The sequence below is a fragment of the Megascapheus bottae genome, chromosome 26 (genome assembly GCF_031878675.1).
Source record: "Megascapheus bottae isolate mThoBot1 chromosome 26, mThoBot2.hap1, whole genome shotgun sequence".
In the NCBI taxonomy this organism is placed as follows: Eukaryota; Metazoa; Chordata; class Mammalia; order Rodentia; family Geomyidae; genus Megascapheus; species Megascapheus bottae.
The window spans coordinates 864444-884466 of NC_143534.1; the positions used below are offsets into that span (position 1 = coordinate 864444).

Genomic DNA, 20023 nt, shown 5'->3' on the forward strand with positions numbered 1-20023 from the left:
GTTGTGGCGGTCTTTAGTAGTAAGGCGGTGAAGGCCAGTCAGATTGTCCTGCAGGGAGAGGATGGCGGAGCTGGAGCTGGGGACACATCAGGTCAAGTGGCCACGTGAGGTTTCAGGCTCATTTGTAGCGCAGGGTCCAAAGGAATGAGAGGAAGTGGAGGAGTGGGGTGTGGCCCCCTTCTCTACTCCAGTGGCTGAGCCTGAGGCCACACATGTGTGGCCCTGGCTCCCAGGGGTGTTGGTGTGTGTTTTATGAGTGTGTGTGTAGGGGGTGTCCTCAGCCTGGAGGGCAGGGGCGTGCTGTCCATGCAGACTACGTGAGGCTTTGCAGGGACCTCTGTGTCCTGTCACCTGCTCAGGCTGCAGGACACTGAGGTCGTGGTTGTTTCCTTGACTTCCTGCACTTGCTGGCTGCGTGCAGCCTTCCCTTCCTCCAGCCCCGCCAACATTTTGGAAGCACCTGTGTTGGGTCCTTTCCTGAGTGGGGTACTTAAGTGCTATCTGCCTTCCCCAGTGAATGTGTCTGGGAGCCTGTGTCAAGACGCACAGGCGGTGTTGCACGAGCGTAGGCGGAGGATCCCCTGCAGCCTCCACGACATCACCATTCACATCACCATCGGCCAGGAGACCGAGTTAGACTCAGTCCCATCATGCATTGGTTAACTTGCACACTCAAAAATACTCAGTCTAGCATGCTTTCCAGTATTGGAAGGTTTTAAACTTGTCCTCAGGTTAATTAGGTGATAGTCATGCAATTAAATGCTCTAAAGACACTAAGAATGAGACTGCCTGTGATTCATATAAATAAGCCACTTTAGCAGAAAATACAAAAATGGTTTATGTCATGACTGAAAACAATGGCTGGGACTGGGGCTTGAACTTAGGGCCTAGGCACTGTCCTTGTCCTTTCTCAAGGCTAGTGCTTTACCACTTGAGCCGCAGCACCACTTCCGGCCTTCCTATGTATATGGTACCAAGGAATCAAACCTGGGCCTTCGTGCATGCTAGGCAACACTACCACTAGGCCAAACTCCCCCGTCTCAGGTTTCTGAGGAGCTAGAGTTACAGACACGAGCCTGCAGTGCTTGGACTGGGTTTCCTAACATGCAGAGTGTGCAGGAAATGCTTGCCAGTGAGCCAGCCTGAGGACAGGTACATTTGTGACCTTGTATGCTTGTAAACTGCACAGAGTTCAGAATATTAGAGGCAGGTCAGTTGTGCTGCTGGTCGTGTTTCTGCTTTCTCAGGAGTGTTTGAGGCTGGATGTCCATCATGGCTTCGACAATCAAAACAGTAGAGAGTTTGCCACTCTGCCATTTTCCCTTCTGCTGTGCATCTGGACGTTCTTATTTTTGGATGGTTTGACTCCTGGTTCTCTCACTGTGCATAGCAGGCCCATTTTAATGCAGTGACAAGCAGTTTCTCCTGTGCATCCTTACTCTCATATTTATACCCAAGAATGTGCATTTTCTGCCATTGCCACAGTTGTACATTCTACCCCTTCACCTGTCCTATTTGTCTCTGAAATCCTCTCTGCAGTAGGCCTTAGATGGACCGTTTCTGGGTCCTTCAGTGCCCTGATTCCATGGTCTTCATTCTGCACAAACTGAAATCTGGCTGCATTTCGTATGTTTCTGTTAACCAGGATCAATTGTGGTCTGATTTTTTTTCTTTTTTTTTTTTAGTGGATAAAACCCTAGTTTGTTTTAGTGATCTTCAGGACATTGTGAGCAGCAAATCAGCTCAAAACACATTTCAAGAAAAGAATCCACATGCCCCATGGCTGGAACATGGATGCATTTCCCCCTCGCACCCCCATTCGCCCTCTGTTATCTTCCCTGGTAACCTCCCCTTCCTGCTGTTTCCCTTCCAAAATAGTCAGCCCTGTGCTTTCCTGTCTTTAACATCTAGATTCTGCATGTGAGTGGACACGTACTCCGTGGTCTCTGTGTGGCTTAACCTCATGATCTCCAGCTCCTCATGAGGTTATGCTTCGTGAAATAACGTTTGTCCTTCGTGTGTGCGCGTGGGGGCGGTGTCAGTAACTGGACCTCGATTCTCAGAGCTCTCCTCCACAGCCACACTTCTGGCCTTTGGGCGGCTGTAGAGGAGTCCCGTGGACTTTTCTGTCCCGGCCTCTCCTGATTCCCAGCGGGCCTCTTCCTTATGGCTACCTGGGTCACGCTTGCGTTATCCGTTCGTGCATTGATGGGTGCACAGGCTGGCTCCACTGTAAATGTAAGTGTGCAGGTAACTGCTGCGTGCTGGCTCGAGGCGCCTGCAGGCGGTCCCGGGTGGATGGAGCCGGCCTCTGTGCTGGCCCGGCACTTGGATGGGCTCTTCTAGTCCCCTGGGGGGGGGGTGATTCACCTCTCCACCCGCCCGCCCGGGGGATGCGCTCAGAGCCTCCGCTCCCCTGCTCCCCGGGCTCCCCGGGCCCGGCCGGGGCTCCGCGGGTCGCGCGTGCGCAGAAGCGCCGGTACGTGCAGCCGGGAGAAGCGCGCCCCGCGCCCGTGACGGCTTTTCAGGGGGAGCACTAAACCCCGCCCCACCGCCCGGCCCGCCCAGCCCGGCCCGCCCAGCCCGGCCGCGGGTGAAGCACAGGGAGCCACACCCCGGCGCAGCGCCGCCGCCCGCGCCCCTCCCGCCGAGGACACGCCGCGCCGCGCCGTGCGGGCCGCTGCAGACGCGGCGGCTGTGATTGGCTGTGCGCGCCCGCCCCCGGCACGGGATTGGCTGCGACGTCACCGCCCCCGGCGCGGGATTGGCTGAGTCTTCCCGCAGGCAGTTTGGACCCGTGACGGCCGACGCCGCCTCACCACGTGCGCGGCGACGTGCCTCGACGCCCGCGCACCCCGGGATCCGCGGCGGCCGTCGGGGGACGCCGGGCCCGGCGTGTCCGGGCGGCTTCAGCCCGGCCACCCGCCAGGCTCCCGTCCGCCCCGGGCCTCAGCCAGGGAAGTTAGAAGCAGAGGACTCCGCGCGGCTCCCTGGACTGCCGCGGAGGCGGGCGCGCGGGCCTGGGCGGGAGCCTGGAGGTAAGAAGGCCGCGCCCCGCCCCGCCCCTGCCCCGCCCCCGCCCCCACTGTCGGTCACCCCTTCCTCCTCTCAGTCCCAGGGCGGTCGCCGCGTCTGTAGAAGCCCCGGGGAGGGGAGGCCGGGCCGCGGCAGCCGCCGCACAGAGCCCGCCTTGGCCCTGGGCTTTGCGTGGTGGTGTCTCTCGGTGGCCGTCCTGAGACCCGGGCCCCGCCGAGTCCACCAGTACGCGGACGCCGTGCTTGTGGTGGCGTCTGTGCGGCCCGGGAGGAGTGGAATGTGTGGTTGGCAGGGAAACGGCCGGAAAGCAGCCTCGCCGGGAGGGGCGAGGGCGGGTGTCCCCGCACGCGGGGCTTAGGCCCCAGCGGCTCGGTTACGCGGAGGACGCGCGCACGCGCACGCGCACGGCAGTGAGGCGCCCAGGCCCTGCACGCTGGGCGGGCCAGCCGGGGCGGGGCGGGGCCGGGGGGCGGAGCCGGGCGGCGGGGCGGGGCCGGGGGGCGGGGCGGGGCGGGGCGCTTCCTCCCGTCACGGCTCGGCTCGGCTCGGCTCGCAGCGAGCTGTACTTGTAGATCCTCAGAGCCGGCCCTGTGCATCCAGAGAGAGCCGAGGACGGACGTGCCGGTGTGACGGGGCGGAGGCGCCTTTCCAGGTGCGTGGGGAGGAGCACCGGTGAGCGCGACCCAAAGGCCGCGAGCCTCGGCTGGGGTCGCGGTGCGGGACACTAACGGATGGCATCTGGTTTTTATCTCAAGAGGGTTTCTTTGTCTCCTCACTGTGAAACAAAGTCCCGGAAAAGTCTTGAAAGCTCATTAGCTCCAGACTCAGGTTAGGAAAGGCAGGCCAGTTTTCACGGCAAATGTCCTTTGTTCTGGCTGCCAACTCGGTCTTTGGTCCTCCACTCAACCTGAGTGATTATTTGCCTGCACATTGGTCCTTTGTTTTCCTGAAAACAGAAATCTTCCTCGTGGAACAGGCACCTGGCCCCTGATGTCCATTTGCAAAAACCTGCCACATCACCGCGGCACTGACAAGCCCTCTTTGCATTATTTTCATTTTCCTTTATCTTAAAAACTGGTTACTGGCTGGATGTAGTGGCTCACACCTATAATCCTAGCTACTCAGGAGGCTGAGATCTAAGGATCGAGGTTCAAAACCGGCCCGGCCACTGAAGACTCTTGTCTTTACTTAACCACTAGAAAATCAGGAGTGGTGCTGTGGCTCAAGGGGTATGGTGATAGCATTGTGCTGAAGAGCTTAGGGATAGCACCCAGGCCCAGAGTTCAAGCCCTATGACCCACAAAAAACAAACCAAAACAACAAAACCCAAAAAGAAAACAAAAGAAAAAAAAACAAAACTGGTCACTGACTGCCAGAGTTTTTCAGGAAAAAATATAGTATGATAATGTGCATTATGTTTTCCTCCAAGTCAATGCATTTAAAAAAATCCTCCAATTTCCTGCCATATATATAATATATAATATGATATATAGTGATATATAATATATGTAATTCTATGTATATAACTATATAACTATATATAGTTATATAATTTTTTTCCAGTCCTGGGGCTTGAACTCAGGGCCTGGGCACTGTCCTTGCTCAAAGCTAGAGCGCTTGAGCCACAGTGCCTCTTCTGGCTTTTTCTGTGTATGTGGTTCCAGGGAATTGAACCATGGTTTTGTGCATGCTAGATGAGAACACTTCCACTCAGCCACACTCCCGGTCCATTTACATACTTTAAACACACATATTTCTATACTTTTAATTTTTTCTATTTAAACATATATTGTTTTGGTTCAGATAGGAATGAAAAGTCACTAATGTCACATTATCTGTGCACATGCATTATGTTGGAAAAACCAGAATTTAGCTCCGTTCTATCTCATGTGGCCTCGTTTTTGTAGGGTAGTCAAGGCAGGGGCCAGGCACCACACAAGGCTGAAAGTCAGCCAGGGCAGAAAAGCATGAGACTATCTCCAATTAACTACTGAAATATGGGGCTGGAAGCATGGTTTAGATGGGATAACACCAGCTGTGAGCAAGAAAGCCAAGGGATAGCAGGATATCACCATGTTCAAGTTTCTACCTGTAAGAAATAAGTAGCAAGTAAATGGGTCTCTAAGGACTGGAGTCATGGCTCAGTTGGTAGAATACCTGACCAGCAAGATGAGGTTCTGTGTTCAAATCCAAGTACCATCTCCCCCTAGAATGAGCCAAGAGAAAAAAAATAGCATATGTACTCATAAACATACATATGTAATATTTAACCCTGACACATACATGTACCCAGGCGTAAATACACAACTGTTTGAACACTTGAATAATATATCCAGTAGATAGACCAAGGAATTCACGGAGCCACACACAGAGCACACCTTTGCTTTAATGACAGGCTTTTCTGGGGAAATGGAGTCACACGGGCACTGGGATCCGGCTGGTCCACATGGGGCCCGACTGCCGACCCTCCATGTCTCGCAGGAAGGGTGGGTGGGACGGAGGACCTGGGGCCATGTGCGTGAGTCAGGCAGGAAGCCATGGGTTCAACTGACCTCTGTGGCGGGGTCATCACGGACGCCCTGGGGCTGCAGGCACTGGACTCGGCCCAAGGAGGCTCAGTTTTCTTGCCAAAATCCAAGTCAACAACAGCCAGCCCAGGTCACTGCTTTGTCTTGTTTTTAACGTTTCATTTGTGTGGTGCTGAGGATGTGCCCAGGTTTTGCACGTGCTCAGCCACCGAGCGACACGTCTGCACCACCTGCCCCTTTGTGTGTGAGTGTGACCGCCACTCACTCTTCCATGGAAATGGAAACAGGTAGGCTGCTTTATTTTGTACAGTTAGTAGAAGCTAATAAAAAACAGAAGAGCACCCAGACTTCTTAGCTTGGCGTGTGATCCAGCCCAGGCAGGCAGAGCGAGGGACATGCTGTGTCTGGTCACTAAGTGACTGTCACCAGGAATCCTGCACTCAGCTCAGGGCCACGTCGTGTGCCATGGCACGTGGTGACGTCTGGCATTGCTGCCTCTGGGTCTGGCATTTTCCTTCACATGGATTGTCGCTGTCACTTGTGAATTCAGGGTTATTCTTACTTGTGCAACCATAGGAATGTAAAATGGTCCTCAGCGAGGCCACGCATAGCATTGACATTTTGCTTCAGATTTTAAGTGTAAAATAAAATGTCTATGAATGTCTATAAATAAAATGCACCTAAATATGTTTCTTCTTGTTCTTGGCAGTACTGGGATTTGAATTCAGGGCTTGTGCTCATTCTGCTTGTGGGCACTCTACCATTTGAACCATGCCTCCAGTCTGGCTTTATTGATGGTTATTTTTGGAGTCTCAGACTTTTCTGCTCAAACTGGCCTTGAACTATGGTTGTTTCTGGATTTCATCCTCCTGAGTGCCCAGAATACTGGCCATTGGACATAGATATCTTTCTTTAGTAAGACAAGGGGTCTGTTTCTCTCAGAAGGGTCTGGATTTTCTGGCAGCGACAGCACTATGTGTGCCTGCGACCACTGCAGCCCCCAGTGCTGGTGGATTCCAGAACTTTTTTCTTTTTTGCCAGTCCGGGGTCTTGAACTCAGGGCCTGAGCACTGTCCTTGGGCTTTCCTCAAGGTTGGCGCTCTACCACTTGAGCCATAGCACCACTTCTGGCTTTGTGTGTGTGTGTGTCCACCCCTAGGCCACACTCCTGGACCCAATGACAAGGTTCTTGACCTGATGTGACATCTCCGGTCCAGATTGTTCTGTCCTGGGCTAGAAGTGGGGGAGGGACGGTGCAGGGTGTGGAGGGCGAGACAAGACACACCTGGAGGGGACTGGCAGGGCCCTGGGCTATGCTGGTGTCTTTGGATCTCCTTCTGCCCCCTGGTGGCCACTTTGAGGATGGTCTTGCTCTCTGCATTTTAGTAAGCGCGTTTGTGTGGAAGTGGATACTTGCTGCTGCTGCTGCTTCCTTCTCCTCCTCTTCCTCCCCCCTTCCCTCCCCTCCTCCTCCTTCTCCTCCTCCTCTTCCTTCTTCTTTCTTCTTGGAAGTAGCTGTGACAAGCCCAGCCCAGGCGTGTTTAAGGATGGTCCAGGACAGCTGCTTCAGTGGAGACCCCGGGGTCAGTGGAGATGCTGCCACCTGTCACTTCCCTTCACCGGTCACCTCCCCGTCACCCCCTCTGCTACCTACCTATCACCTTCCTCCTGCCACCTGTCACTTTCCAGTCTCCTCCCATCACCTGTCACCTTGTCACTTCCCACCTCCTGCATCACATGTCTCTTTCCCTGTCCTCTGTCCCTGTCCTCCAGTCTCTGTCACTTTCCCATCTCTTCTCGTCGCCTGTCTCCTCCCCTGTCATGTCTCTTTACCTGTCCTTTCTCCATGTCGTCCTGTCACCTGTCCCTGTCCCTGTTGCCTGCGCCTGTCGCCCTGCTCGCCCCCCCTCCATCTTTCCCTTCCTCCAGAGCTCCACTGCCCAAGCCTCGGGTCCAAAGCCTCCCCGCTGGCCTGGGAAAAGGGCAGGCCATGCCCCCTCCCCACCACCGCCTCCCGCTGGCGGGCCGGGGCCGAGTGGGAGCGGAGGGGGACGAGGTGGGGGCGCTGCCGCGGGCAGACAGGCTCCGGAAGTCAGGAGCTGGACAGCGGAGGGAGGGGCCCGGCGTGGAGGGGCCTGGGGTGGGAGGAGCCTGGAGTGAGAGGAGCCCCGCATGGGAGAGGCCTGGAGTGGGAGGAGCCTGGAGTGGGAGGAGCCTGGCGCGGGAGGGGCCTGGAGTGGGAGGAGCCCAATATAGGAGGAGCCAGTTGTGGGAGGGGCCTGGAGTGGGAGGAGCCTGGCTGGTCTTGAGGACAACTGGGCAGTCATGGAAGGTGAGGCCTGGCTGGTCTTGAGGACCACTGGGCAGTCATGGAAGGTGAGGCTTGGCTGGTCGCAGGGCTGGACAGTCATGGAGGGTGAGGCCTGGCTGGTCTTTAGGGCTGGGCAGTCATGGAGGGTGAGGCCTGGCTGGTCTCAGGGCTAGGCAGTCATGGAGGGTGAGGCCTGGCTGGTCTTTAGGGCTGGGCAGTCATGGAGGGTGAGGCCTGGCTGGTCTTGAGGACAACTGGGCAGTCATGGAGGGTGAGGCCTGGCTGGTCTCAGGGCTGGGCAGTCATGGAGGGTGAGGCCTGGCTGGTCTCAGGGCTGGGCAGTCATGGAGGGTGAGGCCTGGCTGGTCTCAGGGCTGGGCAGTCATGGAGGGTGAGGCCTGGCTGGTCTTTAGGGCTGGGCAGTCATGGAGGGTGAGGCCTGGCTGGTCTCAGGGCTGGGCAGTCATGGAGGGTGAGGCCTGGCTGGTCTTTAGGGCTGGGCAGTCATGGAGGGTGAGGCCTGGCTGGTCTCAGGGCTGGGCAGTCATGGAGGGTGAGGCCTGGCTGGTCTTGAGGACCTGGGCAGTCATGGAGGGTGAGGCCTGGCTGGTCTCAGGGCTGGGCAGTCATGGAGGGTGAGGCCTGGCTGGTCTTGAGGACCTGGGCAGTCATGGAGGGTGAGGCCTGGCTGGTCTCAGGGCTGGGCAGTCATGGAGGGTGAGGCCTGGCTGGTCTTGAGGACCTGGGCAGTCATGGAGGGTGAGGCCTGGCTGGTCTCAGGGCTAGGCAGTCATGGAGGGTGAGGCCTGGCTGGTCTCAGGGCTGGGCAGTCATGGAGGGTGAGGCCTGGCTGGTCTCAGGGCTGGGCAGTCATGGAGGGTGAGGCCTGGCTGGTCTTGAGGACCTGGGCAGTCATGGAGGGTGAGGCCTGGCTGGTCTTGAGGACCTGGGCAGTCATAGAGGGTGAGGCCTGGCTGGTCTCAGGGCTAGGCAGTCATGGAGGGTGAGGCCTGGCTGGTCTCAGGGCTGGGCAGTCATGGAGGGTGAGGCCTGGCTGGTCTCAGGGCCGCAGGGCGCTGTGCGGGTGGAGGCCTCTCTAGGCCCTAAAAGGGTGTGAACTGCTTTGCTCTGGGCACTAGTAGATGTTGTTCTCCAGGATGGGCGGCTGGTCCTCCCCGCCCCTCCCCTCTCTCATCCCCCCTTCTCCTCCCCTCCCCTTCTTCCCTCCCTCCCCTCCCCTACCTTCCCCTCCTCTCCTCCCCTCCCCCTCTCTTCTCTCCCTCCCCTCCTTCCCCTCCCCCCCTCCGCTGAGCACTTCTGGTGAGGTCTGTGGCTCCTGAGGGAAATGGAAGATTGGCATGGAAAGTTTGTTTTCTCAGATGTCACATAAAATCTCGTGGACGATAGACAAGGAATGTGGACATAGAAGGAACCTGCCAGGCGGGCACGGCGGGTCCGGGTCTGGGTCTGGGGGGCTAAGCACTAGGGCAGGCCTGGGTGTGCAGGTGGTGCTTGTAGTTCACTCAGGAGGGCCGGGAGCTAGGAAAGAGAAGCCAACCTAGGATCTTATTATGGCTGTTCCCCTGTGGGGGGAGGGGATGGCTGGGGGTGGAGTGCTGGATGGACTAGCTTGCATGGAGACCTGGGTTCCGTTCCTTGACACTACATACGCAGAAAAAGCTGGAAGTGGTGCTGAGGCTCAAGTGGTAGAGCTCTAGCCTTGAGAAAGTCCAAGGACAGTGCTCAGGCCCTGAGCTCAAGCCCAGGACTGGAAAAAAGAAAAACCAAAGCCAGCAAACCTGCAAACTTTTCCTTCTGGGAGAGTGACAGGAGGGGACAGCCACCCAGATCACTGAACCTGTGAACTGATGGCTAGAATGGAAACCCTTCGTACAACCACTTAAAGATGGAAAGACAACCCCAGACCTTTCTTTCTGTAACGACCTCAACCTTTGCTTGGGGAACTGTTAGAGATTCCGTGTGTGTGTTTTAGCATCAGCCATTCAGAATCCATGTTCCTTTTTGAAATGGAAGCCCCCAGCTGCATCTTTGAGCTCAGACTTTGCAGTCTGCCAGTTCTCTTCACACCCAGCAGGAGAGGAAGCAGAACAGGCAGGCCAAGGAGGGTTTGCAGCTGGCTGTGTGCGGCTGGCCCGCGATGGGCCTGCGGGCCGGAACTGTGCAGGCCCGTCTGGCTTCCTTCCCTGCGGCTTCTCCGTTGGGCACCTGCTTTCATCGGGGCTCAGAAGTGGGTGGCTTGTGCCTGGCGCCGTGGCCCTGTCTGGTGATCCTAGCCACTTGGGTGGCCGAGGATGGGCCATGGCGGGAGAGTTGATGTATGAGTCCCCAACCCCTTGATGGGACAGTGGCACACACCTTGGCCGTGGTGGAGGTCCGGAGAACCATGGTTCTCTGACAGCCGGGGCCTGGATGGGCACTGTGTGGGCTGGGGCAGCCCGGGGAGGCCGGGGACCAGCGCTGGGCACAGGGTGCTCCACGCCGGGAGGGCAAGTGGCCTTACTGTCCTGTGGTCAGACTGTGCGTGAGCCAGAGACAGCCCTCCCTCCCCACGTGGCACGCTCCCCCGGCCCCCACCCCATGCCACCTGTCATGGCCAGGTCCACCCAGGCCAGGACCCGGCCTTGGGTCCCAGGAGGGGAATCGGACGCTGGCACTTTGGGGTCCCATGTGGGGACTCGGATGTGGAACTTTGGGGTCCCATGTGGGGACTCAGATGCAGAACTTTGGGGTCCCATGTGGGGACTCAGACACGGGAACTTTGGGGTCCCATGTGGGGACTTGGACACGGAACTTCGGGGTCCCATGTGGAGATTCAGATGGTGAACTTTGGGGTCCCATGTGGGGACTCAGATGGTGAACTTTGGGGTCCCGTGTGGGGACTCGGACACAGGAAGTTTGGGGTTCCATGTGGGGACCCTGCTCTGCTCTTGTATCTGGAAGGTGGAGCAGCCAGAGGCTGACCAGGGTGTAGAGCCCAGCTGTGGGGTCCCAGTTGAAATGTCATTTCCTGACATCAGGCCGGGCACTGCTTTGGGTCCCCACTGGGTCCCTGCCTGTGCAGGCCCCGAGCCGCCTCAGCCCTGGCCCTGGCTGGTAGGGTGGTGTGGGCCTGCTGGTCTGGACGGGTTCTGCTCCGGGGTCTGGGTTGAGGGCTTGGGCCCCTCCGTGCACCCTGAACACGAATCTTCCCTGCCCCTGCTCTGGGGGCCCACGCAGCTGCCGGCCACTCCAGGAGGGGAGTGGACTGAGGTCCAGCCAGCCGGGCAGTCTGGAGCGCCTGGGGCTGAGATAAGGCCTGCTGGGCCCGCTGGAGGGGTTCTGGCACCGGAGCTCGCTGGCACACCCATGGGGTTTTACCACAGGATTTACATGGGCGTGGCCTTTGTAAGATTTCCTCGTGAAGTAAGAACTGTGAGTTCTTCTTAAGAAAATCCTTGCTGGTACAACTTCATGCCCAAAGAAGGCACCCTAACCCAGATGGAGTGCACCCCCCCCCCCCCCCCGCCTGCACCCTGGGCATAGCTTTCCTTCCCCCTGGGTCTCGTGGGCATCTCTGCCCCAGGAAGGAAGTAGTCAGAGCTGGCGCTTATTTAATGTAGCCTTTCCTAACGGTGCTAGCGCTATGCTCGCACTAGGAGATAGGCTTAGCCCTGGCCTTTCCTCCCCTAGGTGTTTATTGGCATCGTCTGCTGTGGGGGCTGTAGCAAGGGCTCTTAGTGCAGGAGGAGGCTGGCCTGGCCCCGCAGAGGCCAGTGTGTGTGGGGACACCAGCCTGTCCCCTGCAGAGGCCGGCCAGAGTGCCATGGGTCCCACAAGAAGTGCCAGCGTCACACACTGTACCAGCCTCCTAGCTGGAGATGGCATGGCTCTGCATCCTTGGATGGAAGCAGCACTAGCATGAGTATATCAAAAGCACACAGTGAGAGCTGCCTGGGCAAAGTCTCCCGCCCAAGTTCTCCAGGCCCAGAGGAGGGGGGAGGGAAGGGAGGAGTGGGGGGAGGGGTGGATGTGGCCCACATGCACAGCTGTAGGTGGATGGGGCCCAGCCAGGCCTTCCTGATATTATTGAGGAACTACCAAAGAAAGGGTGGCTCAGATTTTCCCTAAAGATATAGAAAAAAAATCAACTTTTGAGAGGAACTCACTTAAATAAATTATACTCTATAGTATAATTTGAAATCTTACTTAGGTGCTATAAACATTTAATTAACATTATTGACACTTAATGATCATATTCACATAGCAAAAACTGGGCAAATGTTAAGGTTCACGAAAGCAATTCCTAAGTGTGAGTCTGCTAAGGGAAAAAGTAGAGGCAGGGGGGCAGATGGAGAGGGAGAGGGGAGGGGAGGGTAGAGAAAGAGCAGATCCCCCACGAGGTAGCACCCGAGTGACTGAACTAGTGTCTGCGTGGAGAGTGACTGAACTAGTGTCTGCGTGGACCCAGCTCTCTAATGTGGGAGCAGGAGTAGAAGAGGTGTGGCTTTGCAGGTTTTATTTATTTATTTTTTTGCCATCCCTGGAGTGTAAACTCTGGGCCTGGGCACTGTCTCTGAACCTCTTTTGCTCAAGGCTAGCACTCTGCCACTTGAGCCACAGCACTGCTGGCTTTTTCTGTTTATGTGGTATGTGCTAGGCAACTCTCTCACTGAGCCACGTTTCCAGCCTGCATGTGTGATGTATGAAGATGTTTTCCATTATTCTCACAAGAGACCGTAGACAAAGGGTATTGCCCTCATCCCCTTGTTTTCAGATAAACAGGTTCAGACACATTAAGCAAGATGCTCAACTCTGAAGTGGAGGATGTTGGGTTAGACAGACTCCATTATTTGCAGTTGTGAAGAACCACACATACTTCCATTCCTTTCACTTGTCTTGGCTGTGACTGGTGCTAAGCATTTTATTATCCTCCCTGTACCTAGCAACAGTGGCAGAGTCCTGGCTCACCAACACCATACCCACCGAATCCCTGGTCCTGTCAGGTTCCACCCTACATGGTAGCAGGCGCTTCCCTGACGTAAGGAGGGAGAGACGCGGGCATCGCTGGATGGCCAGGTGGAGCAGGCGAGGCAGAGGCCGAGGCAGAGGGACCTCCGCAGCTTCTAGAGTGGGGAGAGTCAAGGGAGCGGAGAGCTGCCCAGGGATCTCCTCACCTCCAGACTACAGAGTGAGAAATAGGTCTCGCTTCCAGACCCCAGATTTGCAGTGATTTTTTTTTTTTCTGGTAGCAACAGGAAACTAATGAGGTTTTCCTTCTTCTCACATGCTCTTGATGGTTTCCGAGCCAGTTCAGTAACATTGCCTCCTTCTTTTCCCTCCTCCTCTCCCTCCTTGCACCTTTTCCAGTCCTGTGCCGGGTGGTTGCACCATCCACCGCCGTCTGCAACTTCCCGTCATCTGTGAGAGGCCGCAGCCTGCTGGGCTGCCTCCCTCCCCTCCTCAGTGGGGGTCAGGGGTGATTCGGCAGCACCACCCAGCTGGCCTCTCTCTCAGGATGAAGCCATTCTGGCCCAGTCCCCTGGCTTCTTGAGTCCTCTTAGCACAAGGCATTTCCAGTCATTCTTAGGTCTTGTGGAGTCCCCGGTGGGGGGGGGGGCAGGGGACAGCACACAGCCCTGCGTTCAGTCATCCTCTCCAGGGAAGGATGGAAAGACCCCACTAATGAGGAGAGACAGATGGAATTCTGAGAGAAAAGATGGCAAATGCTAGAACTAATCTCATTAAAGGACCATGGCAACATTTTGCTGGTGGATAAATAAAACATGACAATCGATGGCAGCTAAGAAACCCCAAGCAGATACTAGATCCCATTGTTTTATTTAGCATGTTTGAAAGTAAGCGAGGGGCTGCGATCTCTGGTCCCCTTTCCCTTTCTCACACTGAGGGGACCTAACAGGACAACTCTTGCAGTTTGACTAGGGTTTGTGCCACTCTGCCCTCTCACGCCCTGTCTTCTCTCCCACCTGTCCTGCCGTGTAATTCTCTTTGGTGGAGAAGTGAAGTGGCCCTGGGTGCTGGGTGGCCTGAGCGCGGGGCCTGTTCTCAGGACGGCAGGCCAGGCCGCGCTCACGCCTCTCCCCACCAGCCCCACGCTGTCCCATCACCCAGTCCACTGCGACGTGTGTGTGGGGACGGACGGGAGTAGCGTGACGTGACCAGGTGATTTTCTCTGGAAGTTTCCTTTCTTCCATGCAAACCGATGGATTCTGTGTGACTGCCAGGTGAAATGGGGGCCATTCCTCAGCGAGGTCTGTCCCCTGGGCGGCTCTGGTGGAGACCCAGCGGAGCACCCGGGCCCGCGCCCCCTCTGAGGACCCCGGGTCCAGCAAGATAATTCTGTGCAGACACTGATGTCCCATTGAGTGTCCTCTCCTCTTCTTCCTTTTTGAGAGAGGGTCCCATGAGGTAGCCAGGCTGGCTTCAAGTTCAAGTAGCTTCTGCCTCCTGAATGCTGGGTAGAGGAGGCTTCGCCACTCGGGCTTCGTTTGTCTTAGAGCTCTTAGCAGGCCAGAGTGGGTCCTTTAGCTGTCACGTTTGGGAGCCACCCTGAGTAGCGAGTGTGATGACAAGTGACATAGGTTCCTCGACTGTGTAGCACAGCTCCAGGCCCGGCCTTCCTGGGGTCCTGTCCTGCCTCAGTGCTAGCCTCTGTGCGAGTCTGGGAAGCCATCTAGTGCCAGTGAGCGGTTGCGAACTTATTTTACGCCGGAGCCCTTACCTCCTCAGGTTTTGTGAGGCATGTGACAGGTGTGTAGGACATAGATGGCTCTGGCTCTTAGTAGGTGTTCAGTGAACAAGTGAGTGTGTGTGGAACGCTGAGTGTGGCAAACTCCTTGGGTTGGCTTTTGATGTTTCAGACCCTTCCTTCTCTGAGTTTTTTTCCTCAATGTTTATCATAGAGCCTTTTGGAGTCAGGGGTCACATGAGCAGTAACGGGGATATTGCTGTAGCAATATCTGGTTTACAACCCTTGGGATGGAACTTTTCATCTCTGTGGCATTTTCTGATTCAGGGTGTGTCTCTCACTTTATCTCCTTGAACCATAGGAACGGAAGTACAGTCTGGTTTTCTCTCTGGCCGGGAGCAGGCAGGGTCACGAGTGTCAGAGCAGCTCCCTGCAGCATGCATACACATTCTTAACTTGTCCACAGTGCTGGACAAGATAAATCCTCCCAGAAACAATGCTGGGATGGAAAGAGCAGGGGTCCGGATGGATGCCAGCCTGCACCCAGGCCCGAGGCCCATCCGTCTGACCCCCGGGGCACTGGAGTGCTGGGAAGGGCTTCAGTCCTGCCTGGTTTTCCCCAAGATTAGATGGAGAATTGAAAATGTGCCCATAAGCATAACCTCTGAGTTGGGGGGTTTAAAACAAAGCTGATTAGAGACTTGCAACAGAAAGTGTGTGAACACCAAATCTGCCTTTGCATGGTGCTGTTGATAGTGGAGAACTGAGAAGCCCCATGTGCTGTACACAGCCCTGTCCTGCGGGGGGCGGGCGGGGGTCCATGGTGGTGCTTCAGTTCTGCCTGGCCAGGCATCATGAGTAATGGGGAGAGCTTCCAGTGCCGGCCCTTCCTGGTGGATCTAGAGGCCCAGGGCCCTCAAAATTGACCAGGTCTATTGTGCCTGGCTTTAGGAGCCCGAGACTCGCAGCTCTGGGTACTCAGGCTGGCGCTGACTGCCCTGGACGCCGAACACTGGAAGCTCTGGTGGTGGTTGAGATCCTTAGCCCTGCAGCCACAGTCAGGTCCTGCTCATGTTCTGGCTGGAACCCTGAAGGCCATCTCCTCATCCACCCAGCGAAAAGGTAGATAGAATTAGCTTTCCCCACACCCTACAAGGTCAGAGAGTGACACATGGGTGAACCCAGAGTTGAGTTAGACTCGTCATTGCTGACTGGACGAGTGGGTTTTCTCTTCTGAAAGTCTGGACATGCCAGGCCGTGCAGAGTTCTTTTCTGGTGAAGAGATGGTCCTAGAGAGCCCCTGCACAGCTGAATTCCGGTGTCACCTTGCCCGTGCCCATTGCCCTTGCTCTGGAGGAGCATGGTGTACCCAGCACACATGGTGCTCGGCTCTGCTCCTCCTGATCGGCTTCTGACCAGGTGAGTGACTGCGCTGTCCAGGCCAGCAGCTGGCTGTGATACCTAAGAGGGAACAGGAGTCTGGGGAGCAGCCTGCACGGCCTGCGCTGCCAGATGGCCTCGATCCGAGACGTTCTGTGCTATCGGTCTGCTGGAGACACCAGCATCTTGTTTTAATAATTTAGCAGTCATAAAACAGGCAGCTGTGGGTATGCAGCTTTCAAAAAGAGCTTGGTGGAGAGATTGATACTTTCTACATGCCAGGAACAGATTGGTGGACCTGAAGTCCACATCTGATACGTCCCCAGAGACTTACATTAACCACAAGTTTATTGCTTTGTTCAAGATTCCACCATGAAGAGACACTAGAAAGGCAAGGAGAGGCAAGAATTTCTTTGTAATTAGTGTGCATTGTATGAATGTAAATGAGCCCTTGAAAACAGTATGCTCTCTTGAATAGCCTAAGTGCTCCCTGCTGTAATTTTCCCTCAAGTATTAATCTGTGTAAACGAACTCAACCCGAGCTAGGACCGAGGCTAATAGCTTTGGTCCAGCCCCTTCTGTATGGCCCCAACCTGTGGCAGCCGCTCCAGAGCTCATGGTGTTCCAATCGCTGGATAGAACTGAGCTGTCCAAATGCCATCATAGCTTCTTCAAGTATGGAAGCCACGCCTCGTGCCTCTGTGTGACATGAGACCAGAAAAGTTGCACGAGGGAGCCCTTGGAGATAGGAGGTGACCAAAGTACCAAAGTGCGCTGTTTCCTCTCATCCCAGACGCAGCACGCAGGTGCGCACAACGGCAGATCAGGTTAGACACGGGACTGTCAGCCTGGGGCCACTGGACTCTGGGACCAAGGAAAACACCAGTTCCAGTGCTGGGGTGTAGAAAATACTGAGTTCTCCCATTTTCTGGCAGGTGCAGGCAGTGGGCAGTGGGCAGTTTAAGGTCAGATGTTCAGAGTGGCACAAGCCTTTGATGTGGGCTTAAATTCCAAGTATTATGAAAATCAAGTACTAAGAAGGGACTTGATTGAAAGACCTTTTAGGCTCGGGGGAAGTATTTAGCATGAAATGCTGACAATTTAGGATCATTAAAAAAAATAAATGCGTCTTCAAGTTGGCATGCAAAGTGGGGTATTTAGAAAGCCATGAAAACGAGCCTATGCATAAAATATGGCATTAGAAAGGTGACTGAACTCTGCAGAGGACTCATGAGGATGTGAGCTTTTGTGAGGGAGGAGGCAGCTTGCAGCTCTTCCCTGCAAAAACAAATGAACAGAAACCAAAGTTGTTGAGTTGTTTTGCCGTAACAGCTACAGAGAGGACTCCTTCTGGTTCATCCATATTTTATTAGGGCAGAAGTTAGAAAATCCATTCGAGACACCCATCTGTGGCTAACAGCACCCTGGGGGCTCAGACAGAGAGGAGACTTTTGAGTAGCATTTCACACAAAGGAAAGAGGTCGTGGTTTATGCGAATGCGCAGTGTCCGGGGCATGCAGGTGGCTCTGGACATAGACACAGGGGGTTGGGTCCCCTCCTGGTGGCTGAGTTTCTAGAGCCTCACTGATGGGGAGCCAGAGCCCAGCTGGGCACCAGGCAGAGCGATGGTGGAGTGGGGAGTGGGCTTCGTAAGGAGCAGCCTCTGCCCTGCTCGCCCTCTGCAGGCCTCCCTGCCACCCGGAGCATGTCAGTACGGTGGCCCTGCAATTCTTCATTAGATGCAAGATTTAATTAAATGTTCAGGCAGTTTATAAAAACAAATTAGCTGTCCAATAATGCATCATCAAGCACAAGAGCTCCAGGCAGAAGCCAGGCATCACACCTCGGCCTGGCACTGCTGTTACACAGAGGACACACACTGTGTTTGTAAGAGGTTTAATGGGGAGACCATCCCCGAACCTCTCTGCATAGAGGCGAAAGGTCAGGAAGCAACAGAGGCCTCTGGGGAAGCGGACAGCGTGGCAGTCAGAGGCTTTCTGCTGCCTCCCCTGGCTTGTTACCCTGTGTCCCCGTCAATCCTGCTCACTTCCACCGTTCCTTCCACCCTGGAAACCAGGGTAACTAAGTTGTCGTTAATCCCAGCACTCGGGAGGCTCAAGTTTGAGGCTCCATAGAGAGACGGAGAATCCCAGAACAAGTGAGCTAATGAGCCGGGCTCAACTCCATGTTCTCAATGTAGAGCAGAGCTTCAGAGAGAGCTGAGGAAGAGAGGGAAGGAGGGGGAGAGAGAGGGAGGGGGAGAGGGAGGGAGGGAGGGAGAGAGACACACACACACACACACAGGAAGAGAGTGAGAGAAGGTCATGAAATTTATTAGGCTATGGAGAAGAAAAGTAATTTTCTTGGGACATTGTGAAGAGTATTCAGACCTTAAATGCTTTTATTATAATTTTCCTATAATAAGTATATTTTGCTTTAGCCTAGTTCCAAATTCTTTTTCGCAGCGTGAAATCCATCAGAGCATGTGCAAATACAAAGCCACCATCTTCCTCTCTGATGCCAGCTGCTGGGCAGATCTGCAGAGCACTGAACCTTCTAGTGGGTTTTTTTTTTTTTGGTCAGTCCTGGGGCTTGAGCCCCACGATCTCTGTCAGGGCCTGAGCACTGTCTTTGGGCTTTTTTCTCTAGGCTAGCACTCTGTCACTTGAGCCTCAGCACCACTTCTGGCTTTTTTCTAGGTATGTGGTACCAAGGAATCAAACCTGGGTCTTCATGCATGCTAGGCAAGCACGCTACCACCAGGCCAAACTCCTGGCCCTGCCCCCCCCCTCCCCCCCCCCGTCCTGAGGCTTGGACTCTGGGCCTGGGCGTTGCCGTCCTGAGCTCTTCAGTTCAAGGTTACCACCTTACCCCTTGAGCCACAGCCCCACTTCCCATTTGTGGTGGTTAATTGGAGATGAGTCTCACATTCTTCAGTGCCCGGCTGGTTCTGAATCTTGATCCTCAGATCTCAGCCTCTGTAGTTGCTAGGGTCACGGCGTGAGCCACCCCCCCCCCCAGCTCCTTCTAGTGTTTTCTGAGTCTTTGTGGGTGCCTCATTTCACCTCTGCCCCCAGAACCTAGCGTGGGGCTGTTGGGTTCTCATCTCAAAGTAGTGAAAGTCCAGCAGCGAACAGTCTGCACAGGTGCTCTCTTGAACCCCTGCCTTTGTGGTTTCTGCGCTCACTTGTTTGCAGACTGCCCCAGTTGTCCAGTGCCTGTGAGAGCAGGAAGACAGCAGGGGGCCCGCTTCACAACGGGTACCCAGTCAGCGTGCTGTCGTGGTGATGTGTTAGGTGGAGCAGCCTTTAGGCGTGGATGGCAGGGAAGTGGCAGAGGGACAGTTTTTGCTTGACCTTTATGCCCTGTGCAGGCTGGGCTGTAGCCTGGGCCACTGGCAGGCTTGACTCCTGGAGGGGTCAGCCTGCGCCACCAGACCCGTGTACCGGGCTCACACATGCAGAGGTGACGCCCCGCCTGCCAGCATGCTTAGAGGAATCGGCTCCCGGGCTTTGTTTTTAAACGAGGTTTGGTGCCCAGGACTTGATTGTTCTAATGTGCCTCCCAGTGGTTTGGCCTGTGACCTTGGGGTTGTTGAGCTTGTGCCTCCCCTGGGCTGTAGCTGGCTGTCTTGGTAGCACGCTGCTTCAGTGCCATTGTTCACGCCACCTTTGCCTTTCTCTAGCCTCTGCACCCGCTTTGGCTGGCTTTCCTTTGGGGGGCCCAGGAGAGTGGCCGCTGAAGGCTGCTCCTCTGCTGGCACAGTGCTGGAGAGAGGGCTGTGGACCCAGGCCGGGGGTCTGTGGTAGTGCTGAGGTTTGGTGCAAGGAACAGCTCCCAGGGCTGGGGGTGCCAGGCGTGCCAGCGTGCTCCCCTTTGTGTGTGTGTGTGTGTGTGTGTGTGTGTGTGTGTGTGTGTGTGTGTGTGTGCGCATGTGTGTGCGTGCTGCTCCTGGGGCTTCAGCACACGGCCTGGGTGCAGCTCCTCAGATTCTGCTGTGTGACTTTGGGTTATGACTTGAGAGAGGACTTGGGTGTGTGAGGAAATGAGGGCCAAGGAACT

General features: G+C 55.6%; 1 long non-coding RNA gene across 3 annotated transcripts in view; it reads left to right on the top strand.

Moving 5' to 3' along the window:
- The first annotated feature begins 2897 nt into the window (after window positions 1-2897).
- Window positions 2898-20023, top strand: part of LOC150045808 (uncharacterized) — a 72908-nt gene continuing 55782 nt past the window's right edge. For all 3 annotated transcript variants that reach the window (XR_016532682.1, XR_016532684.1, XR_016532683.1), the window contains exon 1: window positions 2898-3038. This is a non-coding gene — a long non-coding RNA (uncharacterized LOC150045808). The remainder of the gene's footprint in view (window positions 3039-20023) is intronic.